At 41.5% G+C, this 25,201-nt stretch overlaps 1 protein-coding gene across 5 annotated transcripts in view; it reads right to left on the bottom strand.

Annotated features, from left to right (window-relative positions):
- peak1 (pseudopodium-enriched atypical kinase 1) overlaps positions 1 to 15,922 on the bottom strand; it is a 263,257-nt gene extending 247,335 nt beyond the window's left edge. For all 5 annotated transcript variants that reach the window (XR_010464760.1, XR_010464759.1, XR_010464761.1 and 2 more), the window contains exons 1-2: positions 15,752 to 15,922; positions 15,519 to 15,602 (exon numbers count right to left, since the gene is read on the bottom strand). The gene's annotated coding sequence lies outside the window, so the exon portion shown is untranslated. The remainder of the gene's footprint in view (positions 1 to 15,518; positions 15,603 to 15,751) is intronic.
- Positions 15,923 to 25,201: the final 9,279 nt, after the last annotated feature.

Genomic DNA, 25,201 nt, shown 5'->3' with positions numbered 1-25,201 from the left:
CTGGGACCGAGAGACTGAAGGCCATCAGACTGCTACAACAACAATCACTTACTCAGAGGCTGCTGTCTAGATTGAGACCCAATGACTGGCTACTTTAATAAATGGATCACTAGTCACTTTAAAACAATGCCACTTTAAATAATGCACACATATCTTATGTTACTCATATATGTATATATTGTATTTTTTATCATTTATTGCACCTTGCCAATGCCACTCAGCCATCATTCATCCATATATTGTACATATATTACATGTACATATTCCCATTTAGATGTGTGTGAATTAGGCAGTTGTTGGGAAATTGTTAGACATTTCTGCACTGTCGGAACTAGAAGTACAAGCATTTCCCTACACTCGCATTAACATCTACTAACCATGTGTATGTGAGCAATAAAATTTGATAAAGCAAAAATAAAAAAATAAAAAAATAAAACAGGATTTGAAATATCACATTTACATAAATATTCAGACCCTTTACTCAGTACTTGAAGCAACTTTGGTAGAAATTACATCCTCGACTCTTCTTGGGTATGACGCTACAAGCTTGGGACTAGATACCGATTATTGGAGGACCAAAAAAAGACGATATCGATTCATCTTTAAATACATTTTTTAATTTATTGGTAATAATGACAATTACAACACTGAATGAACACTTATTTTAACTTAATATAATACATAAATAAAAATACATTTAGCCTCAAATAAATAAAGAAACATGTTCAATTTGGTTTAAATAATGCAAAAACAAAGTGTTGGAGAAGAAAGTAATATGTGCCATGTAAAAATGTGTGCCATGTAAAAAAGTTAACGTTTAAGTTCCTTGCTCAGAACATGAACATATGAAAGTTGCTGGTTCCTTTTAACATGAGACTTCAATATTCCAAGGTAAGAGGTTTTAGGTTGTAGTTAATATAGTATTTATAGGACTATTTCTCTTTATACCATTTGTATTTCATATACCGTTGACTATTGGATGTTCTTATAGGCACCATAGTATTGCCAGTGTAACAGTATAGCTTCCATCCCTCTCCTCGCCCCTACCTGGGATCGAAGCAGCGTTACCCATCGCTCCACAAAAGCCGCGGCCTTTGCAGAGTAAGGGGAATAACTACTCAAGTCTCAGAGCGAGTGACATTTGAAAAGCTATTAGCGCGCACCCCGTTAACTAGCTAGCCATTTCACATCGGTTACACCAGCCATTACGCTGATAGGCTTGAAGTCATAAACAGTACTGTGCTTGTGAAGAGCTGCTGGCAAAACGCAGGAAAGTGATGTTCGATTGAATGCTTACGAGCCTGCTCTATCAAATCAGACTTAATTATAACATAATAACACACAGAAATACGAGCTTTTGGTCATTAATATAGTAGAATCCAGACACTGTCATTTCGAGAAAAAAAAAGTTTATTATTTCAGTGAAATACGGAACCGTTCGGTATTTCATCTAACGGGTGGCATCCCTAAGTCTGAATATTCTTGTTACATTGCACAACCTTCAATGTTATGTCATAATTACGTAGAATTCTGGCAAATTAGTTTGCAACAAGCCAGGTCCTCATAACTGTTGCATATACCCTTGACTGTGCATGCAATGAACGCAAGAGAAGTGACACAATTTCCTTAATATTGCCTGCGAACATGAATTTCTTTTAACTAAATATGCAGGTTTAAAAATATATACTTCTGTGTATTGATTTTAACAAAAGCATTGTTTATGGTTAGGTACATTCGTGCAACGTTTGTGCTTTTTTCGCAAATGCGCATTTGTTAAATCATCCCCCGTTTGGCGAAGTTGGCTGTCTTTGTTAGGAAGAAATGGTCTAAACACAGTTCACAACGAGCCAGGCGGCCCAAACTGCTGCATATACACGGACTCTGTTGCACAGAACGCAAGAGAAGTGACACAATTTCCCTTGTTAAAAGAAATTCATGTTAGCAGGAAATCTGAACTAACTATGCAGGTTTAAAAATATATACTTGTGTATTGATTTTAAGAAAGGCGTTGATGTTTATGGTTAGGTACACATTGCGAATGCGCTTGTTAAATCACCCGTTTGGCAAAGTAGGCCATAATCGGTGTACCAAAATGCCGATTACCGATCGTTATGAAAACTTGAAATCGGCCCTAATTAAATCGGCCATTCCGATAAATTGGTTGACCTCTAGTCTGAAGGTACCACGTTCATCTCTACAAACAATAGTACAGAAGTATAAACACGCAGCCGTCATACTGCTCAGGAAGGAGATGCGTTCTGTCTCCTAGAGATGAACGTATTTGTGTGAAAATCAATCCCAGAAAAGTGCAAATCAATCCCAGAAAAACAGCAAATGACCTTGTGAAGATGCTGGAGGAAACAGGTATAAAAGTATCTATATCCACAGTAAAACGAGTCCTATATCGACATAACCTGAAAGGCCGCTCAGCAAGGAAGAAGCCACTGCTCCAAAACCGCCATAATAAAGCCAGACTATGGTTTGCACTGCACATAGGGACAAAGATCATACTTTTTGGAGAAATGTCCTCTGGTCTGATGAAACAAAAATAGAACTGTTTGGCCATAATGACCATCATTATGTTTGGAGGAAAAAGGGGATGCTTGCAAGCCGAAGACCACAATCCCAACCGCGAAGCACGGGGTGGCAGCATCATGTTGTGGGGGTGCTTTGCTGCAGGAGGGACTGGTGCACTTCCCAAAATAGGTGGCATCATGAGGAGAGAAACGTATGTGGATATATTGAAGCAACATCTCAAGACATCAGTCAGGAAGTTAAAGCTTGGTCGCACATGGGTCTTCCAAAAGGACAATGACCCCAAGCATACTTCCAAAGTTGTGGCAAAATGAGTCAAGGACAACAAAGTCAAGGTATTGGAGTGGCCATCACAAAGCCCTGACCTCAATCCCATAGAAAATGTGTGGTCAGAACTGAAAAAGCATGTGCGAGCCAGGAGGCCTACAAACCTGACTCAGTTACACCAGCTCTGTCAGGAAGAATGGGCCAAAATTCACCCAACTTATTGTGGGAAGCTTGTGGAAGGCTACCCAAAACATTTGACCCGAGTTAAACAATTTAAAGGCAATGCTACCAAATACTATTTGAGTGTAAGCAAACTTCTGACCCACTGGGAATGTGATGAAAGAAATAAAAACTGAAATAAATCCTCTCTACTATTATTCTGACATTTCACATTCTTAAAATAAAGTGGTGATCCTAACTGACCTAAAACAGGGGATTTTTACTTAGATTAAATGTCAGGCATCGTGAAAAAGTGTGTATGTTAACTTCAACTGTATGCCCTAATGCAATTCTAAAGTGTAATACATCCAGTGTGATTTCAGATGTCAAATTATTGCATTGTTGATTTTATATAACAACATTTCAACCTCATTTAGCATGATCTATTCAAATATGGCATAATTCTATTTGTATTCATTTGCGTCACTGTCAATGACATACTTTTATTTTGAAGGCTAACCGCAAAGTAAACTATTGTGGCCAATTCTTATTGTGGCTAGCTTCACATAGATGGGTCCCACCACCATTCTTCAAATAAGAACTGTTTGATGAAATAGGGTCATTTTAGATGACACCTAGCTATATAGTTAGTTAACTAACTATAGCTACTGAAACAGATTGTCGATTTGCTATGTTTTTGGGGAAGAACATTGTTTGCATCTATGCGCTAGCTAGCTTTTTTTTCTGACCAGCACTGTAGATGAGCAAAACAACTTTTGCCAGCATCATAGCATACCTATGACATATGAAATATGAGTGATAGTGTAATCGATGTGTAATATCTACGTAAATATATATAATTAATTAATGCCTTAAATTATTATGTGACGTGCAGTGATATTCAGGTCCTGATCGGTCAACAAGCTTATTTGTCATGTCAAATGTGTATTTTTTTTGACACGCAAAGACCCAAATGGCGTTCCATAGTATGAGAAATCCTCGTTGAGAAAGAAACTGAGCAACGAAACAGCACAGCAAGTAAGTGAAAGAAAAAGGTTTTAATGATGTTTTACTGGTAATGGGACATACGTAAATGCCAACAAAATAACTTTTTGATCAGTGTGGTGTGTGTAACCTTTATTTAACTTAACTGAATTGCTAAGAACAAATTCTTATTTACAATGACGGCCTACCCCGGGCCAAACGGTGGGTCAATTGTGTGCCGCCCTATGGGACTCCCAATCACGGCCGGATGTGATGGGATTCGAACCACTGAGATGCAATGCCTTGGACGCAGCGTTCTGTGTGTGTTAACTATTTAATTGTACTAGAATGCTTAAAAAGGGTGCTGAATTTTTATATATCTCTTATCAATATCGTTTTTTTTTTTGGTAAGGACAATATTGGATATCGGTATCGGCCAGAAAATATAATATTGGTGCATCACTAAACAGAATAATTGGCCATTTAGGCTAACACACTTCAAAAATAAACTTGTTCTAGTACCGCAGAGGCCTATGGTGCATGTAAACAGCATAATTTGTCACCTAAAGTAGAGGTCTGCATAGGACTGATTTCTTCATCCCGCCTGCACCCGCAACTTTCATACCGTACCAGCAAGCACCTACTGTCTGTCCGACTCCCTCCCGCTACCACAAGAACTTGTCTCGAACCCAACCGCAGTCCCGCAATGTTATTTTAGGTGTATGTGATGCTGGGACCATGACTTGTAAGTGAGCTGCAATTTAACACCTTATAGGCAATATCGAAATGCGCAGAAATAACCTCTGAAATAGGGCAAATTACCAGAGATTTTCACCTGGTCCACTATATTAGGCTATCTGTATTACTGGGCTATATCAGCCAACAGGCTAGACGTAGTTTGAAGAGAGCAGAGTTGGAGAGACTTGCACTTTGTCTTGAGCTACATTTTATAGCCTACCTTTAGGAGTGGGACCATTTTCAGACAGAGACAAATACGGTTGATCAATATTTATTTCTAGGCAATGTAGTAAACTATAGCCTAATCATATTTAGGAAGTACATATCCTCGCAAAGATAACTGCCCAGTGCTTCTCCGCCCATGCATAGACTACAGCTTACTCCATTTAATAGACCACTTGTGCACCTGATCTCACAGCTATGGCTACTGAACATGTAGCAGCAAGAATGATGACAGCGGACACTTCCACTTTCTCTTAACCTACGTTTTGCATACAGTATACAGCCTACGTTGTAGGAGAACGAGTTGCAGGAAAATAAATGGGTAAACAATATTTATTGAAAATGAAAAAGGTGCAAAGCTCGCTCACCATGGTAGCCTGTGGGCCTTTTCAATTATTTTTTGGTTGCACCTCGACTCACGTTGGTTGAGCGCTCTTCACTTCTTTCCATTATCAATATTTATACTGAACAGAAATATAAACGCAACATGTAAAGTGTTGGGCCCATGTTTAATGAGCTGAAATAAAAGATCCCAGAAATGTTCGATATGCACAAAAAGCTTATTTCTCTCAAATTGTGCACATATGCATTTACATCCCTGTTAGTGAGCATTTCTCCTTTGCCAAGATAATCCATTCACCTGACAGGTGTCCTATCAAGAAGCTTATTAAACGCATCATTACAAAGGTGCACTTTGTGCTGGGGACAATAAAAGGCCACTAAATGTGCAGTTGTCACACAACACAATACCACAGATGTCTCAAGTTGAGGGAGTGTGCAATTGGCATGCTGACTGTAGGAATGTCCACCAGAGCTGTTGCCAGAGAATGTAATGTTCATTCCTCTACCATAAGCCACCTCCAACTTTGTTTTAGAGAATTTGTCAGTACATCAAACCGGCCTCAAAACCGCAGACCACGTGTAACCATGCCCAGGACATCCACATCTGGCTACTTCACCAGCGGGATTGTCTGAGCCCAGGACCTCTACATCAATGGCTGCACCCATACCCAGTCATCCGAAATCCATAGATTGAGGCCTAATGAATTTATTTAAATTGACTGATTTCCTTAATATGAAAAATATAACATTGTTGAAAGTGTTGCATTTATATTTTTGTTCAGTATATTATACAGCCACTGTAGTTAACTATAGTCTAATCATATTGAACTGAATTTTTTTTGGAAAGAATTGCCACTTGAATCTCCACCTATTTCAAATGAGACCACACATATAGATAGAAAACGATGTGCGCACTTTAATGGAGCAGAAGTCAGTGTGTTGTGATTCTGGATGGCCAGATTGCTAGCAAGAATGACAAGAAACTGCCATTTGGAGAATCATAAGCGGCTCGTTTCATCTTGTTCTTGATACCATGGGTTATTTTGAGGTGTTTTGATTGGCTGAAATTGTAGAAAAGCTAAAAAAAACACAAATTGTAGAAAAGCTGCATTGCTTGCCAAATGATTGCAGCTTTATCCCAAATTCAAAATAGACTGGTTGATAAAAGTAGGGAAATGTTTTCCAACCATAAGATGTAAGATGCAGTTCTGGAATAATAGGAGTCTCATCTATTTTAGGCTTTTTGTGAACTGCTATAGTGTGCCATTTACTCCCCGTAAACCTAGGCAGGTTCCGGACTGAAATATGCAACAAAAACATTGTTTTAATTGAAGGCAAATAACATTCCTTACATTTTAAAAGTGTCATTTATCAGACCCTCTTATCCAGAGTGACTTACTTATTAGTGCATTCATTTTTTATTTGAACCTTTACTTAACTAGGCAAGTCAGTTAAGAACAAATTCTTATTTACAATGACTGCCTACACCGGTCAAACCCAGATGCCGCTGGGCCAATTGTGCACCGCCCTATGGGACTCCTATTCACGGCTGCTTGTGATACAGCCTGGAATCGAACCAGGGTGTCTGTAGCATTGCCTCTATCACCGAGATGCAGTGCCTTAGAACGCTGCGCCCCTCGGGAGCCCCCAAATTCATCAGTCTAGGGGCATACTTTGTTTCATGTTCAACAAAAGCTTACTCACCAAGTTTAAGCAAAAGAAAACATGCCAAATATGGGCATCTTCTGGTTAAAAATTGAATAATGTTAGCTTTCTAATGCTTTAAATTGTATGTCTCAACATTAAAAAGGGAATAACACCGTTGAAACTGGAGTAAACGGTGAACAATGACAAGAAAGACGCACCTGTTTCAGTAATGCAAGTCGCGGCTCAAATGGCCGTGCAGTCCACCAAATGGCCGTGCAGTCCACCAAATGGCCGTGCAGTCCACCAAATGGCCGTGCAGTCCACCAAATGGCCGTGCAGTCCACCAAATGGCCGTGCAGTCCACCAAATGGCCGTGCAGTCCACCAAATGGCCGTGCAGTCCACCAAATGGCCGTGCAGTCCACCAAATGGCCGTGCAGTCCACCAAATGGCCGTGCAGTCCACCAAAGGAATTCATTTCAAAGAACCTCAAGTCTTTTTTACTAATAGCAGATCATTTATTATTACCTTGCGGCCTTACTGAATTTAGCAACGTATGATCAAAATTTGAAAAATAGCCTACGAAAACCCACACTCTGTAGGGTAAATAAAGACTACATTTCCATGCGGTGCACAATTGGCCCAGCGTCATCTGGGTTTGCACACCCCTAGCTAGATCAAACAAACACAGAATGTACAAAACATTAGGAACACCTTCCTAATATTGAGATGAGCCCACTTTTGCCCTCAGAACAGCCTCAATTGTGGGCATGGACTCTACAAGGTATCGAAAGTGTTCCACAGGGATGCTGGCCAATGTTGACTCCAATGCTTCCCATAGTTGTGTCAAATTGGCTGGATGTCCTTTGGGTGGTGGACCATTCTTGAGCGTGAAAAACACAAGCAGCTTTGCAGTTCTTGGCAAATAGCTTCTAACCCCCCAGATCATCAGGCTGCTGAATAGCCACCACTAGTCAGCTACCTACTCCCCTTGTCCCCTCCTAACCCCCCCACCAACTGACATTTCACCCTGCCTCCACCCCAGTGGACATTTAGCATGATGAATAGCCACCACTAGTCAGCTACCTACTCCCCTTGTCCCCTCCTAACCCCCCCACCAACTGACATTTCACCCTGCCTCCACCCCAGTGGACATTTAGCATGATGAATAGCCACCACTAGTCAGCTACCTACTCCCCTTGTCCCCTCCTAACCCCCCCACCAACTGACATTTCACCCTGCCTCCACCCCAGTGGACATTTAGCATGATGAATAGCCACCACTAGTCAGCTACCTACTCCCCTTGTCCCCTCCTAACCCCCCCACCAACTGACATTTCACCCTGCCTCCACCCCAGTGGACATTTAGCATGATGAATAGCCACCACTAGTCAGCTACCTACTCCAATCCCCCCCTGCTCCACAGGTCTTATTTCCATTTGTCCTGTAATGTTGAAGCGCAAGAATTTCACTATACTCTGTAATTACAGTGAGCTCCAAAAGTATTGAGACAGTGACATTTTGTGTTGTTTTGGATTTGAATGACAATGACTGAGGTTAAAGTGCAGACTGTCAGTTTTAATTGGATGGTATTTTCATCCATATCGGGTGAACCATTTAGAAATTACAGCAGTTTTTAGTGACAAATTCACTTGTGGCTATTAAAGAAGTCAAAAGTATTGTATTTGGTCCCATATTCCTAGCACGCAATGATTACATCAAGCTTGAGACTCTACAAACTTGTTGGATGCATTTTATGTTTGTTTTGGTTGTGTTTCACATTATGTTGTGCCCAATAGAAATCAATGGTAAATAATGCTGTATCAATTTGGAGTCACTTTTATTGTAAATCAGAATATAATGTTTCTAAACACTGTTACATTCATGTGGATGCTGCCATGATTACGGATAGTCCTGAATGAATTGTGAATAATGATGAGTAAGAACGTTACAGACTAGAGGTCGACCGATTAATCGGAATGGGCGATTAATTAGGGCCGATTTCAAGTTTTCATAACAATCGGAAATCGGTATTTTTGGGCGCCGATTTCAGATTCTTTTTTTTATTTTTAAAATGTTTATTTTTTTTATTTTTTTATACCTTTTATTTAACTAGGCAAGTCAGTTAAGAACACATTGTTATTTTCAATGACTGCCTAGGAACTGTGGGTTAACTGCCTTGTTCAGGGGCAGAGCGACAGATTTTCACCTTGTCAGATCAGGGGTTCCAATCTTGCAACCGCACAGTTAACTGGTCCAATGCTCTAACCATTGCACTCCACAAGTAGCCTGTCTGTTACGCGAATGTAGTAGAGGCCAAGGTAAATTGCTAGCTAGCATTAAACTTATCTTATAAAAAACAATCAATCATAATCAGTAGTTATAACTACTGATCCAGTTTAGCAGGCAATATTAACCAGGTGAAATTGTGTAATTTCTCTTGCGTTCATTGCACGCAGAGTCAGGGTATATGCAACAGTTTGGGCTGCCTGGCTCATTGAGAACTAATTTGCCAGAATTTTACATAATTATGACATACATTGAAGGTTGTGCAATGTAACAAGAATATTTAGACTTAAGGATGCCACCCGTTAGATAAAATACCGAACGGTTCCGTATTTCACTGAAATAATAAACATTTTGTTTTCGAAATGATAGTTTCCGGATTCGATCATATTAATGGCCAAAGGCTCATATTTCTGTGTTTTATTAAGTTTTAATTAAGTCTGATTTGATAGAGCAGTCTGACTGAGCAGCAGCAGGCCCGTAATCATTCATTCAAACAGCACTTTTGTGCGTTTTGCCAGCAGCTCTTCGCAAGCAGAGCGCCGTTTATGACTTCAAGCCTATCAGCCTAATGGCTGGTGTAACCAATGTGAAATGGCTAGCTAGTTAGCTGGGTGTGCGCTAATACTGTTTCAAACGTCACTCGCTTTTAGATTTGGAGTAGTTATTCCCCTTGCGCTGCAAGGGCCGCGGCTTTTGTGGAGCTATGGGTAACGATGCTTTGAGTGTGGCTGTTGTCTATGTGTTCCTGGTTCGAGCCCAGGTAGGGGCAAGAGGGGGAGGGAAGCTATACTGTTACACTGGCAATTCTATAGTGCCTATAAGAACATCCAATAGTCAAAGGTATATGAAATACAAATGGTATAGACAGAAATAGTCCTATAAATACTATATTAACTACAATCTAAAACTTCTTACCCTGGAATATTGAAGTCTCATGTTAAAAGGAACCACCAGCTTTCATATGTTCTCATGTTCTGAGCAAGCAACTTAAACGTTAGCTTTTTTACATGGCACATACTATTTTCTTCTCCAACACTTTGTTTTTGCATTATTTAAACCAAATTGAACATGTTTCTTTATTTATTTGAGGCTAAATTGATTTTATTTATGTTTAATATTAAGTTAAAATAAGTATTAATTCAGTATTGTTGTAATTGTCATTATTAGAAATTTAAAAAATGGCCGATTAATCAGTATCGGCTTTTTTGGTCCTCCAATAATCGGTATCGATATTGAAAAAATCATAATCGGTCGACCTCTATTACAGACGCACAAATATCATACCCCAAGACATGCTAACTTCTCACTATGACACTAACAGGAGATTAGCAATTTGGGGGGGGGGGAATATGATATTTGTCCCCCGTAGAATGGGAGGGCTTTGTACAAAAGGTGCTGTAATTTATAAACAGTTGACCAGATATGGATGAAAATAACCTCAAATTAAAGCTGACAGTCTGACTTTTAACCTTAGTCATTGTATAAGAGCCAAAACTACTAAATGTGTCACTGTTGTCCCAATACTTTTGGGGCTCACTGTACATCTGTAACCCTGTACGTGAGACAATTAAACTATCTACTCTAATCATGCCACAATTTTAGAGTTCAGACAATGGATTAACTGAATAAAACTCAGTTTAGTAAACAGCCAACTGGTTTGATAAAACAAGAAACCAAGTTTAAATTCAAGATAAAGAACAACATCTACTGTCTGCAATTGGCTCCTTCAGTTTCCTGTTAGTCTGCTGCAGTAGATTATGTTGTGTGGTGTTTCCCAGGCAGGCTAAAGCTGGGTCACACCTGTTCCCCTGCTAGCTCTTCCGGCCGGCTGAGGGAAAGGGAAGTGTTCAAAGGCCAGGGTGTCACATGACATTTCCTTTACAAGTACGCTTGTGCTTGGCTGCCCCCCCCGCCCCTCTCCCAATCCTCCCCAAAATGAATAAGAGGTGAGTGTCTCTCTGAAACACAACCAAATAAAGACTCTCAGGTCAGGTCAAGTTCTGAGTCATCTCTCTGGCAAACTACCACACACATGCTATGCAGAGCTGGGAATTGCCGGGGACCTCAAGATACAATATTATCGCAGTACTTTACGTGCCGATACGATATGTATTCCGATTAACACAATTCTATTTATTGTGATTCAATACTGTGATTTTATTGCGATTCCATGGTCCAAACATATTGCTCACCTGCTGCAGAGGGACAAGAGAGAACCATGGGAAAACGAGTTATGATCAGTCATGGAAATAAAAGTGCTGAAAACTAAATTGTCTCCCTATTTTAAAATAAGATCAAGAACAAGCTATGAAGGAAAAATACTGGAGTTTTTGTGCAGGTACAGCCAACTAGCGCAAAATAATATTGCGATATTGTCATTTCGATACATTGTAAAAAAATAATAATAATAATAAATAAAAAAGATATCCCAATTTGTAATTGTATTGATTTTATCCCCCATCACTAATGCCATGCTGAATTTGATTGATTTGGAGAAAAAAAATGCAGTTCAACAGAAGTTTTTAGATACCTCTGGGGAACGGTGTAGGTGTAAATCAACTATCAACCAACCACCATATAAAATGTTTATGATATGAAAAGTGAAAGGGAAAGAGCAAACAGAATGCCCAAGGTGACATCTGAGAAGTATTCCAAGCAATTCAACTTTCTAAAAAATAAAAATCTGTAACCCATTCAGTCAAGGACGGTCAGTGAGGCTTGTGAATTTTGACTGAAAATATCATTAATGGACTGGTCAGTTTTGACCTGGCTTGTCATGGAACAACGTACAACAATGTACCTTCTCCGCTATGCAATCTGGTTTCAGAGCTGGTCGTGGGTGCACCTCAGCCACGCTCAAGGTCCTAAACGACATCATAACTGCCATCAATAAGAGACAATAAATACTGTGCAGCTGTATTCATCGACCTGGCCAAGTCTTTCGACTCGGTCATTCACCACATTCTTATTGGCAGACTCGACAGCCTTGGTTTCTCAAAGGATTGCCTCGCCGGGTTTACCAACTACTTCTCTGATATAGTTCAGTGTGTCAAATCGGAGGGCCTGTTGTCCGGACCTCTGGCAGTCTCTATGGGGTGTCACAGGGTTCATTTCTCGGGCCGACTCTCTTCTCTGTATACATCAATGATGTTGCTCTTGCTGCTGGTGATTCTCTGGTACACCTCGACGCAGACGACACCATTCAGTATACTTCTGGCCCCTCTTTGGACACTGTGTTAACTAACCTCCAGACAAGCTTCAATGCCATACAACTCTACATCCATGGCCTCCAACTGCTCTTAAATGCAAGTAAAACTAAATGTATGCTACCGATCACTGCTCGCCCGTCCAGCATCACTACTCTGGACGGCTCGGACTTAGAATACGTGGACAACTATAAATACCTAGGTGTCTGGTTAGACTGTAAACACTCCTTCCAGACTTTCATTAAGCATCTCCAATCCAAAATTAAATCTAGAATTGGCTTCCTATACCCTCATAAAACTGACCACCCTACCGATCCTCGACTTCAGTGATGTCATCTATAAAATAGCCTACAACACTCTACTCAACAAATTGGATGCAGTCTATCACAGTGCCATCCGTTTTGTCACCAAAGCCCCATACACTACCCACCATTGCGACCTGTACGCTCTCGTTGGTTGTCCCTCGCTTCATACTCGTTGCCAAACCCACTGGCTACAGGTTATCTACAAGTCTCTGCTAGGTAAAGCCCCGCCTCATCTCAGCTCACTGATCACCATAGAAGCACCCACTCGTAGCACACGCTCCAGCAGGTATATCTCACTGGTCACTCCCAAAGCCAATTCCTCCTTTGGTCGTCTTTCCTTCCAGTTCTCTGCTGCCAATGACTGGAATGAACTGCAAAAATCTCTGAAGCTGGAGACTCATATCTCGCTCACTAGCTTTAAGCACCAGCTGTCAGAGCAGCTCAAAGATCATTGCACCTGTACATAGCCCATCTATAAACAGCCCATCTATCTACCTACCTCATCCCCATACAGTATTAATTTATCTTGCTCCTTTGCACCCCAGTATCTCTACTTGCACACTCATCTTCTGCACATCTACCATTCCAGTGTTTAATTGCTATATTCTAATTACTTCGCCACCATGGCCTATTTATTGCCTAAACCCCCTTATCTTACCTCATTTGCACACACTGCATATAGACTTGTTGTTTTCCTTTGTTTACTGTATTATTGACTATGTTTTGTTTATTCCATGTGTACGTCTGTGTTGTTGAATGTGTCGAATTGCTATGCTTTATCTTGGCCAGGTCGCAGTTGCAAATGAGAACTTTGTTCTCAACGAGCCTACCTGGTTAAATAAAGGAGAATTTTTTTTATTTTTATTAAAAAATAAAGTATATTGTTGACACTAAAGGATATTAGGTGCTGTATGTTTTCCCAAGCTGGGAATCAATCCAAGTTGTCAAAGGCAAGGGCAGAAAGGATTTTTGACACATACTGTTGGGCTGGTATCATCAACCTTTAATTTGAAATTTCCCATCTCACTGTACCTCCTAACATTCACTGTAACAAGTGAGGAAGTAACAAAGTTAACTGCCTGCTATTGTGGACAGTCTCAACTCATGAATGGCAATCATAACAATGCTGAGTCACTTGTGTAAACAAAAACAGACACATATTATCATCCATCAGACAAGGGAAGGAATTTGACACAAGTCACCTACACCATCTCTGGATCAGAAGACGATCCCCCTCACTAACAGAAAAAGTAACTTAATTTTGGTAGGGTATTTAGTTCTCAGTACTCCAATACAGCTCAAACCCATCTAAATGACTATCGTCCTGAAGCACTCACATTTCTAGCCATGAAATGCTTTGAAAGGCGTGGCTCACATCAACACCATCATCCCAGACACCATGGACCCATTCCAATAATGCCCCAACAGATCCACAGATGACACAATCTCTATTGCACTCCACACTGCCCTCACCCACCTGGACAAGAGGAACACCTATGTGAGAATGCTGTTCATTGACTACAGCTTAGCGTTCAACACCATAGTGCCTTCCAAGCTCATCACTAAGCTAAGGACCCTGGGACAAAACACCTCCCTCTGCAACTGGTTCCTGGACTTCCTGACGGGCCGCCCCCTGGTGGTAAGGGAAAGCAGCAACACATCCACCAATCTGACCATCAACACGGGGGCCCCTCAGGGGTCTGTGCTTAGTCCCCTCCTGTACGCCCTGTTCACCCACGACTACGTGGCCAAACACGACTCCAAGACCATCATAAAGTTTGCAGACGACACAATGGTGGCAGGCCTGATCAGCAACGACAATGAGACAGCCTATAGTGAGTAGGTCAGAGACCTGGCTCTCCCTTAACGTCAGCAAGACAAAGAAGCTGATTGTAAACTACAGAAAACGGGGGACAGAGCATGCCCCCATTCACGGGGCTGTAAGTGTAGCGGGTCGAGAGCTTCATGTTCCTCTGTGTCCACATCACTAAGGATTTATCATGGTCCACAAACACCAATTCAGTGGTGAAGAGTGCACAACAACGCCTCTTCCCCCTGAGGAGGCTGAAAATATTTGGCATGGACAATCAGATCCACAAAGTTCTACTGCTGCACCATAATGACCATCTTGACTGGCTGCATCACTGCTTGGTATGGCAACTGCTTGGCATCAGACCGACCACAAGGCGCTACAGTTATATGTACATATCTACCTCAATTACCTCGTACCCCTGCGCAGACTCGCCACTGGTACCCAGTGTATAGAGCATGTAATCGTTACTCATTGTGTATTTATTATTACATGTTTTTACTTTGATATTATTTCTATATTTTCTTTCTCTCTGCGTTCTTGGGAAGGGCCGTAAGTAAGCGTTTCACTGTTATGCCGCGTTCAACACAACTGGGAACTCGGAAATCTCCGACTTCCCAGCGTCCATACAACTAGGAACTCAGGTGACAACTAGTTCAGACTGGCAAAAATCGATTTGAACGGTAAATCCAACTCAGAATTCCAATTCCGACCTGAAAATCACTAAATTCCCAGTTGTTTTAAACGCGACATTAGTCTACACTTGTTGCTAACGACAAATGTGTGACTCCTTGTGCATAAGTCATGGGCAACAGTCCAGACGAGCTCCAAACAGCCATTTAAACAAAGTTGTCAGCAAAACATGTTTTGACAACTGCTACATTGATGCACTACTTATAATAATTGAAGTGCCTCATTTTTGTAAATGCTCTACAGAGTCCCATAGTGACCCAACTGTGCCAACGTTACAGTAACCACGCAATGAATGAGCAGGTAATGTTTTACCACTTAATTACCTGCAGTAGCACGGACGAGTCAACTTTTCCCGTTGGTAGTTAGGTAGGCGACTACTGGGTGATATGCCTTTATCCAAGGATCAACTGTAAATAAAATATGTTTTATGATAAATGTCAGAAAATCCTGTCCCAAAAAGACATTGCATATATTTTCGTCCCTGCCAACACAGGAACTTTAAAGCAGATACGAGACTTTTGGTCGTTTCTATTCGGAAAACACTTCAAATTTATACCGTTAGGTCCTTTATCTTCTCTCACGCTTCTTCAAGTTCTTGACAATCATAATCCGCTCGTATGTTGCTGTCGAGTGCGGGGACAAAAAAACTTTTTTTTTAAATCACCCTTCGGTATTTGAACAGTTCTGTCAATGCTTCTGCGTAGACTAATCTTTCACTCCTCTGCCTGCTACGATTCTGCTAGCGGCACTAAATATGACGTCACTCGGATACGGTAATGAGGAAACCTTCAAAATAAAAGCCCCCATTTCAAAAACATTGTATGGTGGAAAACTCATTCAAAAGATAACATTTGTATCTATTTCGATTGTTTTGTGCTTATAAGCAAATGCAATAAGACATTTATGGTAAAAAGGCTTTACATATGTTTTAAAAACATTATTTTAAGGCCACTATTAAAAAATACAAATGTTCAGACTGGTATGTTGACAATATTGGGCTGATAGTGAAAAAAGTATTCTTCGTGCCGATGTAAGAGTTGGATTGGGAGTACTCAGTAGGGTCTGTAGAATCTGTAAATGGTATCATTTCATGGGTCGCTGAATAATACAGTGTTGCTGGCCTTTTACTACACCTTCCATTTTTTTTTTTAAATCGGACTGTTTCCATGGTTACCCATGAATATCATTCTGAAAGAAATCGCTGGAAAAAATACCCAATAAGGCAGAATGTTGAATAAAATGACATTTACACTTATTTTACCGTTTGAACATCTTATTGGTCCTTTTGGTGGTAGGATGTGGAGATATGGTAACGTTATCCACAGGAAAGCGTTGCTTACTGTTTTTTTTGCGGCGCAGGTCTGTCACTTGTATTTTCAACATGCTGATGCATTGCACATGATGGACAATATGGAAACAATAGCCAAATGTAACCACATGTAGTTGACCAAAGCATGTTTCCTCGCAATCAGCTGGAAATGTTTGTCGTTCGGTTAAGCTCCATTATATTGACCAAGTGTTCGTCATGTGCAAATTGCTTCAGTTTTGAAACATAAAACCGTAAATACAAACAATATACAGACCAGCATACTGAAAATCGAGTTGATAACACTATTCTGTGGATATTTTGTCTTACGTTCCTACCTGCAAAAGGACCACCCACACAGACAACTTTTATTTTATTCAGCATTCTGGCATGTCGAGGTCGTGAGAGGAAACGTTCCTGATCCACACGCTCATTTCTCCCAGACGTGGAATTATATGCAGTTCAAAGTCGGGTCTTCAGGCCAACTACAACCATTCCATATGCCACAACTGTATATGAAATACATATTGACATAACTGTCAACATAAATGTAATAACGAAAACACAATTATTTGTGCTGATGTAAAAGTGGGGTTGGGAGTACTCAGTAGGGTCTGTAGAATGTATATGTGGTATACTTTCAAGGTGCACTGAATAATACAGAGTTTTGCTGGCCTTTTACTACACCCATTCCACAGGCCAAAATCAAATCAAATGTATTTATATAGCCCTTCTTACATCAGCTGATATCTCAAAGTGCTGTACAGAAACCCAGCCTAAAACCCCAAACAGCAAGCAATGCAGGTGTAGAAGCACGGTGGCTAGGACAAACTCCCTAGAAAGGCCAAAACCTAGGAAGAAACCTAGAGAGGAACCAGGCTATGAGGGGTGGCCAGTCCTCTTCTGGCTGTGCCGGGTGGAGATTATAACAGAACATGGCCAAGATGCTCAAATGTTCATAAATGACCAGCATGGTCAAATAATAATAATCACAGGCAGAACAGTTGAAACTGGAGCAACAGCATGCCCAGGTGGACTGGGGACAGCAAGGAGTCATCATGTCAGGTAGTCCTGAGGCATGGTCCTAGGGCTCAGGTCCTCCGAGAGAGAGAAAGAAAGAGAGAATTAGAGAGAGCATACTTAAATTCACACAGGACACCGGATAAGACAGGAGAAGTACTCCAGATATAACAGACTGACCCTTGCCCCCCGACACATAAACCACTGCAGCATAAATACTGGAGGCTAAGACAGGAGGGGTCAGGAGACACTGTGGCCCCATCCGATGATACTCCCGGACAGGGCCAAACAGGAAGGATATAACCCCACCCACTTTGCCAAAACACAGCCCCCACACCATTAGAGGGATATCTTCAACCACCAACTTACCATTTTGAGACAAGGCAAAGTAACCCAGACAGGAAGATCACGTCAGTGACTCAACCCACTCAAGTGACGCACCCCTCCTAGGGACGGCATGAAAGAGCACCAGTAAGCCATTGACTCAGCCCCTGTAATAGGGTTAGAGGCAGAGAATCGCAGTGGAGAGAGGGGAACCGGCCAGGCAGAGACAGCAAGGGTGGTTCGTTGCTCCAGAGCCTTTCCGTTCAACTTCACACTCCTGGGCCAGACTACACTCAATCATATGACCCACTGAAGAGATGAGTCTTCAGTAAAGACTTAAAGGTTGACACCGAGTCTGCGTCTCTCACATGGGTAGGCAGACCATTCCATAAAAATGGAGCTCTATAGGAGAAAGCCCTGCCTCCAGCTGTTTGCTCAGAAATTCTAGGGACAATTAGATGGCCTGCGTCTTGTGACCGTAGCGTATGTGTAGGTATGTACGACAGGACCAAGTTTATTTAGTGCTTTATCCGGGTAGCCGGAAAGTAGAGCATTGCAGTAATCTAACCTAGAAGTAACAATAGCATGGATTCATTTTTCTGCATAATTTTTGGACAGAAAGTTTCTGATTTTTGCAATGTTACGTAGATGGAAAAGAGCTGTCCTTGAAACAGTCTTGATATGTTCGTCAAAAGACAGATCAGGGTCCAGAGTAACGCCGAGGTCCTTCACAGATTTATTCGAGACGACTGTACAACCATCAAGATTAATTGTCAGATTCAACAGAAGATCTTTGTTTCTTGGGACCTAGAACAAACATCTCTGTTTTGTCCGGGTTTAAAAGTAGAACGTTTGCAGCCATCCACTTCCTTATGTCTGAAACACAGGCTTCGAGCTAGGGCAATTTTGGGAATTCACCATGTTTCATTGAAATGTACAGCTGTGTGTCATCCGCATAGCAGTGAAAGTTAACATTATGTTTTCTATTGACATCTCCAAGAGGTAAAATATATAGTGAAAACAATAGTGGTCCTAAAACGAACCTTGAGGAACACCGAAATTTACAGTTGATTTGTCAGAGGACAAGCCATTCACAGAGACAAACTGATATCTTTCCGACAGATAAGATCTAAACCAGGCCAGAACTTGTCCGTGTAGACCAATTTGGCTTTCCAATCTCTCCAAAAGAATGTGGTGATCGATGGTATCAAAAGCAGCACTAAGGTCTAGGAGCACGAGGACAGATGTAGAGCCTCGGTCTGATGCCATTAAAAGGTCATTTACCACCTTCACAAGTGCAGTCTCAGTGCTATGATGGGGTCTAAAACCAGACTGAAGCATTTCATATTCATTGTTTGTCTTCAGGAAGGCAGTGAGTTGCCAGTAGTTTAGTTGGAATAGGGTCCAGTATGCAGCTTGAAGGTTTAAAGGCCAAGATTATTTTCAGCATTGTGTCAAGATATATAGTACTAAAACACTTGAGTGTCTCTCTTGATCCTAGGTCCTGGCAGAGTTGTGCAGACTCAGGACAACTGAGCTTTGGAGGAAAACGCAGATTTAAAGAGGAGTCCGTAATTTGCTTTCTAATGATCATGATATTCTCCTCAAAGAAGTTCATGAATATATTACTGCTGAAGTGAAAGCCATCCTCACTTGGGGAATGCTGCTTTTTAGTTAGCTTTGCGACAGTATCAAAAATACATTTCGGATTGTTCTTATTTTCCTCAATTAAAGTTGGAAAAATAGGATGATCGAGCAGCAGTGAGGGCTCTTCGTTACTGCACGGTACTGTCTTTCCAAGCTAGTCGGAAGACTTCCAGTTTGCTGTGGCGCCATTTCCGTTCCAATTTTCTGGAAGCTTGCTTCAGAGCTCGGGTATTTTCTGTATACCAGGGAGCTAGTTTCTTATGACAAATGTTTTTAGTTTTTAGGGGTGCAACTGCATCTAGGGTATTGCGCAAGGTTAAATTGAGTTCCTCAGCTAGGTGGTTAACTGATTGTTGTCCTCTAACGTCCTTGGGTAGGCAGAGGGAGTCTGGAAGGACATCAAGGAATCTTTGTGTTGTCTGAGAATTTATAGCACGACTTTTGATGCTCCTTGGTTGGCGTTTTAGCAGATTATTTGTTGCGATTGCAAACGTAATAACATGGTGGTCCGATAGTCCAGGATTATGAGGAAAAACATTAAGATCCACAACATTTAATCCATGGGACAAAACTAGGTCCAGAGTATGACAGTGACAGTGAGTAGGTCCAGAGACATGTTGGACAAAACCCACTGAGTCGATGATGGCTCCGAAAGCCTTTTGGAGTGGGTCTGTGGACTTTTCCATGTGAATATTAAAATCACCAAAAATTATAATATTATCTGCTATGACTACAAGGTCCGATAGGAATTCAGGGAACTCAGTGAAGAACGCTGTATATGGCCCAGGAGGCCTGTAAACAGTAGCTATAAAAAGTGATTGAGTATCCTGCATAGATTTCATGACTAGAAGCTCAAAAGACAAAAACGTCATTTTTGTTTTCGTAAATTTAAATTTGCTATCGTAAATGTTAGCAACACCCCCGCCTTTGCGGGATGCACGGGGGATATGGTCACTAGTGTAGCAAGGAGGTGAGGCCTCATTTAACACAGTAAATTCATCAGGCTTAAGCCATGTTTCAGTCAGGCCAATCACATCAAGATTATGATCAGTGATTAGTTCATTGACTATAACTGCCTTTGAAGTGAGGGACCTAACATTAACTAGCCCTATTTTGAGATGTGAGGTATCACGATCTCTTTCAATAATGGCAGGAATGGAGGCAAAAATGCAAATCACTGTCTGTGAAATATATATTGGGTTTATAGTGAAAAAAAACGATACTTTGTGCTGATGTAAAAGTGGAGTCTGGAGTACTCAGCAGAGTCTGTAGAATCTACAAGTGCCTTCAGAAAGTATTCATAACCCTTGAGTTATTCTACATTTTGTTGTATTACAGCCTGAATTCAAAATGGATTACATTTTGTTTTTTTTCTCACCCATCTACACACATACCCTTCTAGGACCAAGTGAAACCATGCTTGAAATGTTACATTTATGAAAAATGAAATACAAAAATGTCTCATTTACATAAGTATTCACACCCCTAAGTCAATACTTTGTTGAATCACCTTTTTTCAGCTTTGAGTCCTTCTGGGTAAGTCTAATAGCTTTCCACACCTGGATTGTGTAACCATTTCCCATTATTCTTTTCAAAATTCTTCAAGCTCTGTCAAATGTGTTGTTGATCATTGCAAGACAACCATTTTCAGGTCTTGCCATATATTTTCAAGTAGTCTTAAGTCAAAACTGTAACTTGGCGACGCTTCTTGGTAAGCAACTCCAGTGTAGATTTGGCCTTTTATTTTAGGTTATTGTCCTACTGAAAGGTGAATTAATCTCCCAGTGTCTGGTGGAGAGCAGACTGAACCAGGTTTTCCTCTAGGATTTTGCCTGTGCTTAGCTCCATTCCTTATATTTTTATCCAGAAAAATTCCCATAATTCCCTTAAAGATTACAAGCATACCCATAACATGATGCAGCCACCTCTATGCTTGAAAATATGGAAAGTAGTACTCAGTAATGTGTTATATTGGATTTGCACCAAACATAGCACTTTGTATTCAGGACAAAAAGTAAATTCCTTTGCCACATTTTTTGTAATATTACTTTAGTGTTTTGTTGCACACAGGATGCACACAGTATTTAAAAAAAGTATTGTCCACAAGCTTCCTTCTTTTCACTCTGTAAATTTGATTAGTATTGTAGAGTAACTACAATGTTGTTGATCCATCCTCACTTTTCTCCTATCACAGCCATTAAACTCTGTAACTGTTTTAATGTCACCAATGGCCTCATTGTGAAATCCCTGAGCGGTTTCCTTACTCTCCGGCCACTGAGTTAGGAAGGACGCCTGTTTCTTTGTCGTGACTCGGTGTGTAGATACACCATCCAAAGTGTAATTAATAACTTCACCATGCTCAAAGGGATATTCAGTGTTTGCTTTAAAAAAAAGATTTACCCATCTACCAATAGGTGTCCTACTTCACGAGGCATTGGAAAACTTCCCTGGTCAATGTAATCCATTTAAAATTCAGGCTGTAACACAACAGGGATGTGAATACTTTCTGTAGGCACTATATACATGGTGTCATTTCATGGGGTCTGAGGTCTATATACCCAACAGCACTTTCTACTGCACCCGTTCTGTAGGCCTATAAATTACATATTGACTTATAGAGAAAAAACTATGACAAGTGCCAATGTCATTCTACTCACTAGAGTCCCTAGAATACGAAACAGATGAGTTTGGACAAAAAGCTAAGTCATGTTGCTAGCTTTGTTTGATCTTTTTTATTTTTTTTACATTTGAACAGTGAGACACAGCACCATAGACAGGCTGACAACATTATACTATAAAATGGTAGCTGTTGCCAAATGTATATATATATACATGCTTTTGGGTCCTGTAAGATCTTGGATAAAAAGCTGAGAAGTGAGGGGAATTAGGGTTTGGAATGTTCATTATGAGGGTCTGGTGTGATGTGCTTTTGTACTCTTGACCCAAATACCAATATCAACAGGTGAAAAACATGAGATGCAAAGACTCGATGGAAATCTGTTTTGTCATTAAGATGAAGTGCTAAGAGACAGGAATACCTGTTCTAGGAATTTGTCTAGATTAGAGGGCTGCTGGCCTTTTACTCTGCTACATTGGCCCCAATGCCTTACACTGTAAATAACATGCATATTGGACTGTAGAGAGAACTTTACCTGTCTCAAATAAACTGGGGTGGAAAACAGTCGGCACCTTTTTGTCTAAAAGTGTACTATCTAGAACCGAAAAGGGTTCTTGGGCTGTCCCCATGATAACCCTTTGAAGAACCCTTTTTAGTTCAATATAGAGCCCTTTCCATAGTGGGTTCAACATGGAACCCAAAATATATTTAAAAAATGTAGGGTGTAGATCAGCTTTAATATTGCAGATTGAGGCTTTCATCAGTGTAATTGTCTGCATCATTTCCAATCCCCGCATATATAAACTCAGCAAAAAAGAAACGTCCCTTTTTACAGGACCCTGTCTTTCAAAGATAATTAGTCAAAATCCAAATAACTCCACAGATCTTTATTGTAAAGGGTTTAAACACTGTTTCCCATACTTGTTCAATGAACCATAAACAATTAATGAACATGCACCTGTGGAACGGTCGTTAAGACACTAACAGCTTACAGACGGTCGGTCGACAATTAAGGTCACAGTTATGAAAACTTAGGACACTAAAGAAGCCCTTCTACTGACTCTGAAAAACACCAAAAGAAATATGCCCAGGGTCCCTGCTCATCTGAGTGAATGTGCCTTGGGCATGCTGTAAGGAGGCATGAGGACTGCAGATGTGGCCAGGGCAATAAATTGCATTGTCCATACTGTGAGATGCCTAAGATAGCGCTACAGGGAGACAGGACAGACAGCTGATCGTCCTCGCAGTGGCAGCCCATGTGTAACAACACCTGCACAGCATCGGTACATCCGAACATCACACCTGTGGGACAGGTACAGGATGGCAACAACAACTGCCCGAGTTACACCAGAAACGCACAATTCTTCCATCAGTGCTCAGACTGTCTGCAATAGGCTGAGAGAGGTTGGACTGAGGGCTTGTAGGCCAATTGTAAGGCAGGTCCTCACCAGACATTACCGGCAACAACATCGCCTATGGACACAAACCCACTGTCGCTGGACCAGACAGGGCTGACAAAAAGTGCTCATTACTGACGAGTCGCGGTTTTGACTCACCAGGAGTGATGGTCGGATTCGCGTTTCTCATCGAAGGAATAAGCGTTACACCGAGGCCTGTACTCTAGAGCAGGATCGATTTGGAGGTGGAGGGTCCGTCATGGTCTGGGGCGGTGTGTCACAGCATCATCGGACTGAGCTTGTTGTCATTGCAGGTAATCTCAACGCTGTGCGTTACAGGGAAGACATCCTCCTCCCTCATGTGGTACCCTTCCTACAGGCTCATCCTGACATGGACCTCCAGCATGACAATGCCACCAGCCATACTGCTCGTTCTGTGTGTGATTTCCTGCAAGACAGGAATGTCAGTGTTCTGCCATGGCCAGCAAAGAGCCCAGATCTTAATCCCATCGAGCACGTCTGGGACCTGTTGGATCGGAGGGTGAGTGTTAGGGCCATTCCCCCCAGAAATGTCCGGAAAGTTGCAGGTGCCTTGGTGGAAGAGTAGGGTGTAACGTCGCACAGCAAGAACTGGCAAATCTGGTGCAGTCCATGAGGAGGAGCTGCACTGCAGTACTTAATGCAGCTGGTGGCCACACAAGATACTGACTGTTACTTTTGATTTGGACTCCCCCTTTGTTCAGGGACACATTATTCCATTTCTGTTACTCACATGTCTGTGGAACTTGTTCAGTTTATGTCTCAGTTGTTGAATCTTATGTTCATGCAAATATTTACACATGTTAAGTTTGCTGAAAGTAAACGCAGTTGACAGTGAGAAGACGTTTCTTTTTTGATATACACTTCTCAAAAAATGAAGGGAGCACTTAAACAACATAATGTAACTCCAAGTCAATCACACTTCTGTGAAATCAAACTGTCCACTTAGGAAGCAACACTGATTGACAATAAATGTAACATGCTGTTGTGCAAATGGAATAGACAACAGGTGGAAATTATAGGCAGTTAGCAAGACACCCCCAATAAAGGATTGGTTCTGCAGGTGGGGACCACAGACCACTTCTCCGTTCCTATGGTTCCTGGCTGATGTTTTGGTCACTTTTGAATGCTGGCGGTGCTTTCACTCTAGTGGTAGCATGAGACGGAGTCTACAACCCACACAAGTGGCTCAGGTAGTGCAGCTCATCCAGGATGGCACATCAATGCGAGCTGTGGCAAAAAGGTTTGCTGTGTCTGTCAGCATAGTGTCCAGAGCATGGAGGCGCTACCAGGAGACAGGCCAGTACATCAGGAGACGTGGAGGAGGCCGTAGGAGGGCAACAACCTAGCAGCAGGACCGCTACCTCTGCCTTTGTGCAAGGAGGAACAGGAGGAGCACTGCCAGAGCCCTGCAAAATGACCTCCAGCAGGCCACAAATGTGCATGTGTCTGCTCAAACGGTCAGAGACAGACTCCATGAGGGTGGTATGAGGGCCCGACATCCACAGGTGGGGGTTGTGCTTACAGCCCCACACCGTGCAGGACGTTTGGCATTTGCCAGAGAACACCAAGATTGGCGAATTCGCCACTGGCGCCCTGTGCTCTTCACAGGTTCACACTGAGCACGTTGCAGACGTGACAGAGTCTGGAGACGCC

Source organism: Oncorhynchus nerka, linkage group LG9a (genome assembly GCF_034236695.1).
Source record: "Oncorhynchus nerka isolate Pitt River linkage group LG9a, Oner_Uvic_2.0, whole genome shotgun sequence".
Taxonomy (NCBI): domain Eukaryota; kingdom Metazoa; phylum Chordata; class Actinopteri; order Salmoniformes; family Salmonidae; genus Oncorhynchus; species Oncorhynchus nerka.
Note: the sequence above shows the minus strand (reverse complement) of the source record. Positions and strands in the feature narration are given on the sequence as shown.